Consider the following 12,261-nt stretch of genomic DNA (forward strand, 5'->3'; position numbering starts at 1 on the left):
AGCTTAACTCCACAGACAGTCCAAATATAACACTTGAGAAGGGGCACAGCCAACTTCATTGGCACATTCAATATAGCTGACTTGTATACTCTAACAATATCACATGACAATACAAGGAAGGAGGGGTTGGGACTAATTAGCACAGACAGAGGGACATACCAAAGAGTTGTTGATTTGTTAATATGACTGTTGCAGCCAGGGTCAATTAATAGAAGTAAAAGCAGCTCAATGTACAGACAGAGAGACATACCAAAGAGATGATAATGTGGTAATATGACTGTTGCAGATTTGTTAAATTGATAGAAGTAAAATCTCAGCCAAACCCTCTTACTGACATTGATAAGGGCCTGAAAGGCTGCTTCGGGCTATATTATCCCCTAAACAAGAGTTTGCCCAAAGTCCCCTTCTCTCCTCTTCCTCCCTTAACTTTAGTTCTAGGGTGTTATAAAGGTAGAGGTATCACTTGATAGAGCATGACAAATAACACTGCTTTAATCATGTTTACATTTGTTAAGGAAGACAATTAGAATGTCATATTATTTATAAAGTATAGTTTTATGTCTTCAAGGTAAAACATGGTATTTCTGTTAAAATATGGGAGAACTTTTACTCATCTCAAGTAGCTACTTCCTTTAATGTGCTGTCACTCTCCGTGGAGTAGGATTTTGCATTGACAATATTCTCACCAATTCTCCTGATGGTTCATGATTGTTTGACTGACAGGGACAGTGAATGAAACACTTACAAGAGCAGTTCCATTTTTGGATATTTTTTAAATACTTGTATCCTATCTATGTTCTTGGTTCCTTAGAAAGAATCAATCGCCCTTAAGGTGGAAATGTTTACTTGTTTGTTTCCTGTGCAAAAACTGACATGTCTTTAACCAGGCCCAATTAAAATAATGTTTATTTTAAACTTATTATTGTACTCAATAATAGATGCTAGATGTTCCAGTGTCACACTGGGACATTTTGTACACCATGGAATCTGGGTAGCGGTGTTGAGCGCTGGGCCCCCCCTACTGTGCAGGGCCCATGACAACTGACAACATGCTATGCCTGCCAGGGGGGGAGGGGGTTAGGGGAGGGGCACCAGGGACTTCCAGTCCGACACTGAGCAAATACTGTACCTATTTTTCTTTTGTCCATCTGTGTACAACACTGCCATCCCCTGGTCCCTGCATGAAATATTAAGGAGTAATCTAGTAGCTAGATTACTCTTTATTTTCAAAAACTCACCTCGCTCTCAAATTGAGTTATTCACTATAGCATTCTTACTCATGCCATATCAGAGTATATAGCACTACCATGCTTTGTAGAAGTTTAATTTGCATATTAGTTATTTTCAGTGCTTACTAGAGCAGAAACTCTGCATTATTAAAGTTAATTATAACTCTTTAAATTCCTAATGATTACTTCTGTTTATTATCTCATTTATAACACATAGGGGCGACATATAGATAACATTAAATATATCACTTGATGATTACTAATTTTAATGTTAGTAAAAATACTAGGCTCTGAATATGAATAGTTTACTGTGAGTGTGACATTTCCATACAAGAGGTTCCAAATGTTCGTGCACAGCTGTCCGCAAAACAAAGAATCCAACAGTAAGGATGGGCACTTGCACTGGTGTTTGGTTTTATGTTAACTATGTTTTAGTTCTAAATAACATTTGCATTTTAGTTTTTGACAGAACTCAATTTGCTTTAATTTCTCTTTTTTTTTTTATTGTGGAAACAATTTAAAATAATAATGAAAATGCTAAAATAGCACCATGAACAGTGAATAATTTCTTTAAATAAATAACAAATTATAAAAACAATTAGGAAACTAAAATAATATAACTGAAAGACTTTAAACAATTTTAAAAGATATGCCGAGAAACACCCCAAGTTTTCCACTCCACTTGTACCAGTTAGCAATGAGGAGGCTCTTCTCATTTTAGACGTAATCGTGGTCACCTTCCTAAATGTCCATGTCCCGATCAACATAATTACTTAAAATGATAAACTCCTCCCGATGGAATTTAAATCCTCTTTAAATTGTTGCTGTTTTACGCCATCCTTTTCAAAAGGGCTGAGGTTCATTTTAATGAATACCAACATCTGCACATTTGTGGGTTTCAGTCTCCTGCAATACTCACTAATTATTCTTTCAGCTTAGACAATGGAAGGTGGATAGCTTACATGGCAGACAGCAACTCTTAAAACAGGATTCCACATAGTCCTTTTTTCAACGCAGTATGTATAAGTACTGTCCCTGATGTTAAGGCTTCTTGTATCTTTACAATAGTCCTCCACCATACTGGAAGCACCAGTACTATCTTCTGCCATTTCCTCAATCCCTGACTAGGTGTCTCCTGATATCACGATGTCACTACTTTGAAAATGAAGAGGTGTGTTAGCTCATTGCTGATGGGCACAAGAAGATGGTGTAGAAACACATGCCACAGCTAGAGCTAGAGTAACAGAAGGATAATGTAGGGAAAAAATGGGGAGCTCTTTAAAGAAATATTATTATGTGCAAACACTGTGAAATTATATATATATATATATATATATATATATATATATATATATATATATATATATATATATATATATATATACATACATACATACATACATACATACATACATATACCATACATTTTAAGTTTTATGGTGGGTGAAAAAGGCGACAGAAAACCTCCACCGTTAGCATATAGTCAATAAAGAATATCACTTGTGAGCACATTCACATGTCTTAGACAGGTCTGCAACCCTGCCTTTCAACCATTATCACCTCGCATACAGTGCTCCCACTGCAGCAAGGGATTCTGGCAAATGACATGCAAATGTGCACACAATGTGTCACCTTTTGCCTGGAATATCCATTCACATGGAGCCCTTTTAAGCTGATGTATCGCCGTTCACACAGCTTTTAAACACAGCATGGAACTAACAAAGCAAGTTTAAACCACTCACAGACCCATCAAGGTTGAAACATGTCTGTGAGTGCTTTAAACCATCTACAGTCAAGCCATACGATACAACTGGATATGCTCCGACACAGCAGACAGAGGCCAGCGGATTACAGGATTGAGTTTGGATTTCATAAACCGTAGATTGTTAGGAATCTGATTTCTCAGGGCCTTCTGCGCAACCCACAGACTACCCTAAGGGAGACTCAGGGCGCACAGCCCAACCTCCGCTTACCTGCCTCCATGGGCAGTGAGCTCCTCCGTCCCGCGCGCACACGTGTGTCCTCCAATGCTGGTCGCGTGCACTCACAGATTACAGAGCGCACGCCCAGCATCCACTCTTCTACTTCCACTCCTGCTGTGAGGCTCCGCTCCCGTACACCGCACGGGTGTAATCAGAGTGCTACCAGTGCTCACCTGGGTTGTATCAACCACACCTATCCAGAGAAGCTCCCTGCAGTCCTCCTGACCCGCCTCCATCCCTGATTGGTCAGCCCAGCCTTATCTAGCATCTCTGAGCCCTCACTCATCGCTCGACATAGTCTCTGTATGGAAGTATTTGGTGTACTCTCGGTTACTACAGGTTTTGACATGGCTCGCACGACTACCCCCTTTGGCTCTCTACTTCGGCTCTCCTTGGACTACGTATACTCTGGCATCCCACGATCACGGCTTGGACTTCAACCTTCCTCATCTCACCTGTCATGTAACAAGAATCATAGTTCTGTTCCTTTTTTCACTTCTTGCAGCTCTGCCTGCTGGCCCTTTATGTAGTAGCACTTTCCCTGCAGTTATTATTCCCAGTGCAGGTGAAAAGGATACATTAGTTTCTTCTCTATCTCCTAGCCTCCTGAAGTGGTTGCTATGACAACCCCTGTTATTCCCCTGGCATAGTGGACTGTTCCATTACCCCCTGCTTGTATTCACAGTTCCTTGGCCCAGGCTCTGTTCCTGTGAGGCACCCTCCATTTTGCTTTCTTTTCAATCTCAGCATGCTAAGCAAGCACTACTCATGCCTCACAGCTCTTAGTAAGAGTATCGTTTTTAATTTTTGTCCCTACTATCAAGCACTATTATTGTAGAAGCTCTCTCTCACTACACCATCTACAAGTAACTTTGTTATCTGCTGCTTTTCAATAAAGTGAAGAAAAGATAAAGAACTTGTGGTGCTTGTAAAAGGAACTAGTTAAGCTGTCCGACCATATATTACCCAGCGTATTCCCTTTGGTTCCAGAACATCTCCGCTCCCTGACCTCGGCAAGGCAATCACTGTTCTACTCCTATACCCGGTACCGGCAAGTATTGTCTACGTTACGTACATCTGGCCTGGCAACGCTTAATACCACACTCCGGACACTCTCCCTTTGCTGCGGGTGCATGTATTCCTACCTACCCCTTAAGCACAGGGGACGGGTCTGGTCTGCGGGCAGCACCAGCGTAACATAGCTATATCCACAGAATTGTAGACCAGCAAATCCACAAAGCCACCAGAATACCAAGAAGTGATCTCCTTGAATACAGACAGAAAGACAAGAGACAGGGAACCTTTGGTGGTGACATATAACCCACACCTAGAAGCCCTATGCAAGATCGCCAGGGAACTACAACCCATTCTTCAGGAAGATAGAAGACTGCAACAGGTCTTCCCTGAAACACCCTTATTATCATACAGACATCCTCATAATCTATGAGGGCAAGGGTTAATAGTTGAATAGTGATTATAGCCCTTTGTTTAAGTTACCCTCAAAGATGCCTGCCTACTAAGGAATGCGACCAAATGTTTAGGAAGCAGACCCGTGATCAAAGGCTCAGCCATTCTACCTGTTTGCATGAAGCTGGAGTGGTTTGTGAGTGTTATAACTCACACTTACAAACCATAGTATCCTGCCAGACACCCCATTTGGTAGACTGGCCAAACGCCCCTGATTTAGGAGTGGGGCTACAGAATGAGAGACCTTATTAAATATAAGAATATTATGAGATGTCCTCGGCTGAACGTGCTAAAAGCTCCATATGTGTATTCGTGGGACTGATTCGCACATAAGGATTACAGACACATGATGTCTAGCCGGTACTAAGATGCAAAACAGAAAGTGAATCCCTGCGCTTCTCCCATAGGGATAGCAATCAATGGGGAATATATATATATGTATGGTGTAAATATCTATAAGAAAAAAGGAGACGTTTGGTATACATCCTTTGATCAAATAATGCCAAGCCTGCTAACCACGTCAAGGTAAGTCTCTTTAGCAGGTCCCTACGCTAAATGCATACTAGTGTTATGTGAAATAAGCCCAGAAGGGGTTAAAATATCAAAGCATATGCTTGTATAACCTAGTGCAATTAAAAACTGGTATATACCAGTACAGATACTCACATGTAAGTGAAGTGGAATAAGGGGACCTTGCTAGGAGATTATATACCTAGAAGAGGAGGGGCTGGCCTGCCACAAACTGCTCAATAAGCAGTTGCAGGTGATTGGCTAATTAATTACACCATAGTAGTGTTGCCCTCTAGGAGCGTGCTGCAAAGGATTAAAATCGGCCCAACAAATAATGTAAAACAAATATAATCACTGCGCTTCTCCATGTAAAGAGCATGCAGCTAGTGAAGGAAATGGCCATACAAATGTGCAAAACAGAAAGTGAATCCCTGCGCTTCTCCCATAGGGATAGCAATCAATGGGGAATATATATATATATATGTATGGTGTAAATATCTATAAGAAAAAAGGAGACTTTTGGTATACATCCTTTCATCAAATAATGCCAAGCCTGCTAACCACGTCAAGGTAAGTCTCTTTAGCAGGTCCCTACGCTAAATGCATACTAGTGTTATGTGAAATAAGCCCAGAAGGGGTTAAAATATCAAAGCATATGCTTGTATAACCTAGTGCAATTAAAAACTGGTATATACCAGTACAGATACTCACATGTAAGTGAAGTGGAATAAGGGGACCTTGCTAGGAGATTATATACCTAGAAGAGGAGGGGCTGGCCTGCCACAAACTGCGAAGGGATTCACTTTCTGTTTTGCACATTTGTATGGCCATTTCCTTCACTAGCTGCATGCTCTTTACATGGAGAAGCGCAGTGATTATATTTGTTTTACATTATTTGTTGGGCCGATTTTAATCCTTTGCAGCACGCTCCTAGAGGGCAACACTACTATGGTGTAATTGAATATATTTAGCCAATCACCTGCAACTGCTTATTGAGCAGTTTGTGGCAGGCCAGCCCCTCCTCTTCTAGGTATATAATCTCCTAGCAAGGTCCCCTTATTCCACTTCACTTACATGTGAGTATCTGTACTGGTATATACCAGTTTTTAATTGCACTAGGTTATACAAGCATATGCTTTGATATTTTAACCCCTTCTGGGCTTATTTCACATAACACTAGTATGCATTTAGCGTAGGGACCTGCTAAAGAGACTTACCTTGACGTGGTTAGCAGGCTTGGCATTATTTGATCAAATGATGTATACCAAAAGTCTCCTTTTTTCTTATAGATATTTACACCATACATATATATATATATATATTCCCCATTGATTGCTATCCCTATGGGAGAAGCGCAGGGATTCACTTTCTGTTTTGCACATTTGTATGGCCATTTCCTTCACTAGCTGCATGCTCTTTACATGGAGAAGCGCAGTGATTATATTTGTTTTACATTATTTGTTGGGCCGATTTTAATCCTTTGCAGCACGCTCCTAGAGGGCAACACTACTATGGTGTAATTGAATATATTTAGTAATTGAATATATTTAGCCAATCACCTGCAACTGCTTATTGAGCAGTTTGTGGCAGGCCAGCCCCTCCTCTTCTAGGTATATAATCTCCTAGCAAGGTCCCCTTATTCCACTTCACTTACATGTGAGTATCTGTACTGGTATATACCAGTTTTTAATTGCACTAGGTTATACAAGCATATGCTTTGATATTTTAACCCCTTCTGGGCTTATTTCACATAACACTAGTATGCATTTAGCGTAGGGACCTGCTAAAGAGACTTACCTTGACGTGGTTAGCAGGCTTGGCATTATTTGATCAAAGGATGTATACCAAAAGTCTCCTTTTTTCTTATAGATATTTACACCATACATATATATATATATATATATATATTCCCCATTGATTGCTATCCCTATGGGAGAAGCGCAGGGATTCACTTTCTGTTTTGCACATTTGTATGGCCATTTCCTTCACTAGCTGCATGCTCTTTACATGGAGAAGCGCAGTGATTATATTTGTTTTAGCCGGTACTAAGAGACAGATATTAATATCTCTCTTAATTTTAGTACTACACGGTAATACTTAGTCTCATTGGGAGCGTCATGCGTGATGGAATGTATTAATATAACTCGCGTGCCAGTAAGTACTGCTGAACGGAAGTTATGAAGTTATTTAAAGTGTATATGGGATTTTGGATCTGCTCTGAAAATGCAGGCCCCATCTGCTATGCTAATAGGGCAGGGAGAGCATCCTGAAAGAATTAGCATAGGCCAGTGATCAAAAGGTAACTGACCTAATTGTTTATACTTGGGGCAGGAACCAAGGAACTGAGTGTTTTTAAGTGTGATACTTCACACTTACAATGGAAGCCAAAATCTGCTTCAAAGAGATTTTTTCTAGCCAACTCGGCATCTAGGGTTAAGAGATGGGTTTGAAATGGTATTTAAACCAGAGTCAGCCCTTACTCAAATGTCTTCATGTATGGTCTTCATGATCTTCATGTATTGCTGTGATGTCTACATCTACACCTGAATTATGGAAGGAATGGCCCATCCTGTATCCTGATGGCTTTTCTTGTCCTAACCTTTAAGTAAGTGTCTATATTTTGTTGTTATTTGTATACCTTGATGTGTTCACCTTTTTCAAGGAATAAATTATATTTTATCATATCTAAGTCTCGTTCAGTTCAACCCAGTCATATTTGGTGTGTATTATTAATAGCCTGTCTCAAAGCTACCGTCACAGGCATTAATAAAACTGGTGGCAGCGGTGGGATTGAACTGGACCTGTATTACAGAGTACTGCGGGATTCTGTAATATAGTGGGAACTCGAGAGTAATTGCGAGTTCCTTGGACTAAAGATATTGAACACACAGTGTACAACATATAACACCAGAACCAAAGTGCCGGCCATCCGTGTGACTGGAGCCGGGCCCCGAGACCGGAGGAGTGTATCAAGTTGGCGCGGGGACCAGCAGCCGGCAAGGCTGAGAGACAGGCGGCGATTGGTGAGCATGAAACCCGGCAGGCTGAGCAAAGATCCACAGCTGCAGCCACTGTAACCATCCAACCGCCCAGACAGCAGGGAATGGACCCATCTCCGGGATGGCAGAGACTTGTGGAGGGAGCGGGTGGTCTCGGAGACCACGGAAGTCTTGCACCAGAAGAGGTAACGGCCGTTGCGGCGGCCCGTCCATTTTCCCTGAAAGAGCTAGCACTGGTGTGTGCATTGGGCAAGACATGGTTCCCAGCGAAGTGGACCCAGTTCATGGCGTTGGTGCCGCACCTTCCCGCTTCCCCCCCTCCCAGAGACCGGCGCTCAAGCAACTCCGCTCTGTACTCAGTAGCCCCTCGCAGGGGGTAGTCCACCGGTGGCAGAGAAGCTCCGGCAGGCACTGCGGCACTGCCAACAAACGGGCCACAATAATGCCCGGTGCCCGGACCGTGCGCAGTCGGGCAAAGAAGCCCCTCAGGGCCAGCGCTCATGAGCTGTGGAAAAGGTGACCCAGTTAGCGGCATCCTCTGATGGCTCCCGCCCAGCCAGGGCGACAACCCTTCACGGGATGAGCCCTGGAGAACCTGGCCGGGCTGCATCGGCAAGAGCGGCGGCCATCCATCTGATCCCGGCAGAGAACCGGCGGTAGCAGCAGAGAAGAAGCCGCCATTCCGGCATCCTGCCGGCGGCAATTTTATTTGAGGGAGGGTTGGGGTGTGCGGGAGGTGGGTGTTTTACATTGTTTGGCAGAGTCGGCGATTCCCAGCGATGACCGGAGCCCCACAATCCACGCCGGCAACCCTGTACCAAAGCTGGGTACTGTTGCGGCAGCTACCCGGGGCTCGCCCATGGCGGCGACGGCGGCGGAAGAGCTGCGATTCCGGCAAAGTGCCGGAGCCCTTTCTGAGTGGGGGGAGGGACAGGGATTGCAGGAGGGGGTTATTTTAACTGGTTTGGCGGGAGCCAGGTTACTCCACAAAGACCTGGGACCCTTGTCCTGCACTGTTTTACCTGAACCAAGCCCGGGCGCTGTTGCGGCAGCGGCCCGTTGCTGCCCGGCCCAGATGATGCCGGCAGCGGCCACTCCAGTCCCCCTGCAATCAGGACCAACGAAGGCGGCGGTCTCTGCGGGGACCAGCGAGGTAAGCCAGACCAAGTCGCAGACTGACCCTGACTTAATTTTTCCTATGACTGTACCCTGTTGTTTCACTATAGGGGTGACCGGGGGGTGGCAGGAAATAGGGGCACCAGGAGAGGGGAAGGAAGGGCAGCTTTTAGGGCAGCCAGGCTTCCCCATTACCCTGGCGGAGCAGCAAGGGGACTCTCAGTTAATAGCCCCACTGTTGCAGCCTTGCTATGGGCTGGAGGTATCAGGGGTTGTGGCAAAGTTAGACCACCCCAGGGTTACCTACCGGCCAGAAGCTAAGGTGGGTACATCTGCACCAACAACCCTGAACTCATCCCCGGTAATGGGGAGGCAGTGTCAGGGAGATGGCCTCACTCAGGTGTCCCTAAGATCCAGGTTAGGATTAGCTAGGGAGCAGCGGAGTGAGGGGAGGCTGCAGGTAGGTAGCCAGCATCAGACCTCAGTGGGAGAAGAAGGGCTAGTGGTAGCCGGGGAGGGAAAGCAGCAGGTATGGCAGCTAGAGTTCCCCATTACCCTGGCAGAGCCTCAGGGGGTTTCTCAGATCAGCAACTGCCTGTTGCAGCCTGGCTATGGGCTGGGGGTATCATGGGCAGTGGCAAGCTTGTGCCACCCCAGGGATACCTGCCAGCCGAGAGCTAAGGCGGTAGCATCTGGAGAGGTGCCCCTGAGCTCATCCCTGGTAAGGGGGAGATAAGGTCAGGGAGGTAGGTGCACTTAGGTAGTTCCAGGGTCTGGGTTAGGATTGCCCAGGGAGGAGAGGAGTGCAGGTGGGCTGCAGGGAGGTAAGCAGCAGGAGTCATCAGAAGGGGCTGAGGTGCTGGGCCTAGGGGAGGCTATGCAGGGAGACACTGTGGAGCAGGGGGAGATAGGAGGTCAGTGGGGTGCCAGGCAGCTGACAGAAGCTAAGGATGGTCTAGGTAGGCAGGAGGTCCCTTGTTCTGACTGGCCAGGAGTGACCCCCTGACAGATACCCCAGGGTTCCCAGCGGAGGGGCGGTGGGTAAATAGGCAGCCAGTGAGGAGAGTCAAGGGTATAGCGGAGCAGCTCCAGGTGGGCACAGGGCCAGGGCAGGTAGGGTCCCTACAGGATAGTGACATAGCTCTTTCCCAGACTTGGTTGACAGGAAAGCGACGGTCTGTGCTTGATAGCTGGTCTCCTGCTGGTGCAGAGACATGCCAGTCTCTGGGCAGTGTGCAGCCTAGTCTGCAAAGGGGCCCCTTCACCATGGACTTGGTTCCCCAGGCACTGGGTGGAGGGCAGAGGGAGGCAAAGGAGAATGCCAGGCGGTCACGGTAGAGCCCTGCTCAGCAGGATCTGGACTTCACTGTCCACTGTGGCCAGGAAAATGTACTGGACAATGCCGGAGGACAATTTTGCCAGGCCAATCCCTCAGGACTTATTGAGTGCTTCAAGGACGCCAGTGGTGTCCCAGTGCCAGGGAAGGCAGCTGGGGCACCAGGCACCCATTGAGCAGGGGAGGTGTCAAGAGAGAGGGGATTTGGCCTGGTATTAAAGGGGTTACACCCCATTTGGCCACCCTCTACTCTCACCTGGGAAGCAAGGGGTTAACTGGACTGGGGTCCAGTAATGTGGTTTTGCCTTGCTTCAGCCATCCAACTGTTTATTCCCCTGTAAAAATGTATTGTTTCTGTTCCAGTGACTGCACCACACAAACACTGGGATCCATCCGGGAGGGCAAGGGTTAATAGTTGAATAGTGACTATAGCCCTTTGTTTAAGTTACCCTCAAAGATGCCTGCCTACTAAGGAATGCGACCAAATGTTTAGGAAGCAGACCCCAGATCAAAGGCTCAGCCATTCTTCCTGTTTGCATGAAGCTGGAGTGGTTTGTGAGTGTTATAACTCACACTTACAAACCATAGTATCCTGCCAGACACCCCATTTGGTAGACTGGCCAAACGCCCCTGATTTAGGAGTGGGGCTACAGAATGAGTGACCTTATAAAATTTAAGAATATTATGAGATGTCCTCGGCTGAACATGCTAAAAGCTCCATATTCGTGGGACTGATTCGCACATAAGGATTACAGACACATGATGTCTAGCCGGTACTAAGAGACAGATATTAATATCTCTCTTAATTTTAGTACTACACGGTAATACTTAGTCTCATTGGGAGCGTCATGCGTGATGGAATGTATTAATATAACTCGCGTGCCAGTAAGTATAGCTGAACGGAAGTTATGAAGTTATTTAAAGTGTATATGGGATTTTGGATCTGCTCTGAAAATGCAGGCCCCATCTGCTATGCTAATAGGGCAGGGAGAGCATCCTGAAAGAATTAGCATAGGCCAGTGATCAAAAGGTAACTGCCCTAATTGTTTATACTGGGGGCAGGAACCAAGGAACTGAGTGTTTTTAAGTGTGATACTTTACACTTACAATGGAAGCCAAAATCTGTTTCAAAGAGATTTTTTCTAGCCAACTCGGCATCTAGGGTTAAGAGATGGGTTTTAATGGTATTTAAACCAGAGTCAGTCCTTACTCAAATGTCTTCATGTATGGTCTTCATGATCTTCATGTATTGCTGTGATGTCTACATCTACACCTGAATTATGGAAGGAATGGCCCATCCTGTATCCTGATGGCTTTTCTTGTCCTAACCTTTAAGTAAGTGTCTATATTTTGTTGTTATTTGTATACCTTGATGTGTTCACCTTTTTCAAGGAATAAATTATATTTTATCATATCTAAGTCTCGTTCAGTTCAACCCAGTTATATTTGGTGTGTATTATTAATAGCCTGTCTCAAAGCTACCGTCACACTACGTGCACTGCAATCCTAGTGCAATGACAAAATAATGCTATCCTAAGACATAGTGGGGTCAGCGCTAATTCAATGTATTGTTCCTTTTTGAGACACCGTTCCATCAGGGTACTTTTGGTTTTAGAAGTGTG

Source organism: Ascaphus truei, chromosome 6 (assembly GCF_040206685.1).
Source record: "Ascaphus truei isolate aAscTru1 chromosome 6, aAscTru1.hap1, whole genome shotgun sequence".
NCBI classification, from domain to species: domain Eukaryota; kingdom Metazoa; phylum Chordata; class Amphibia; order Anura; family Ascaphidae; genus Ascaphus; species Ascaphus truei.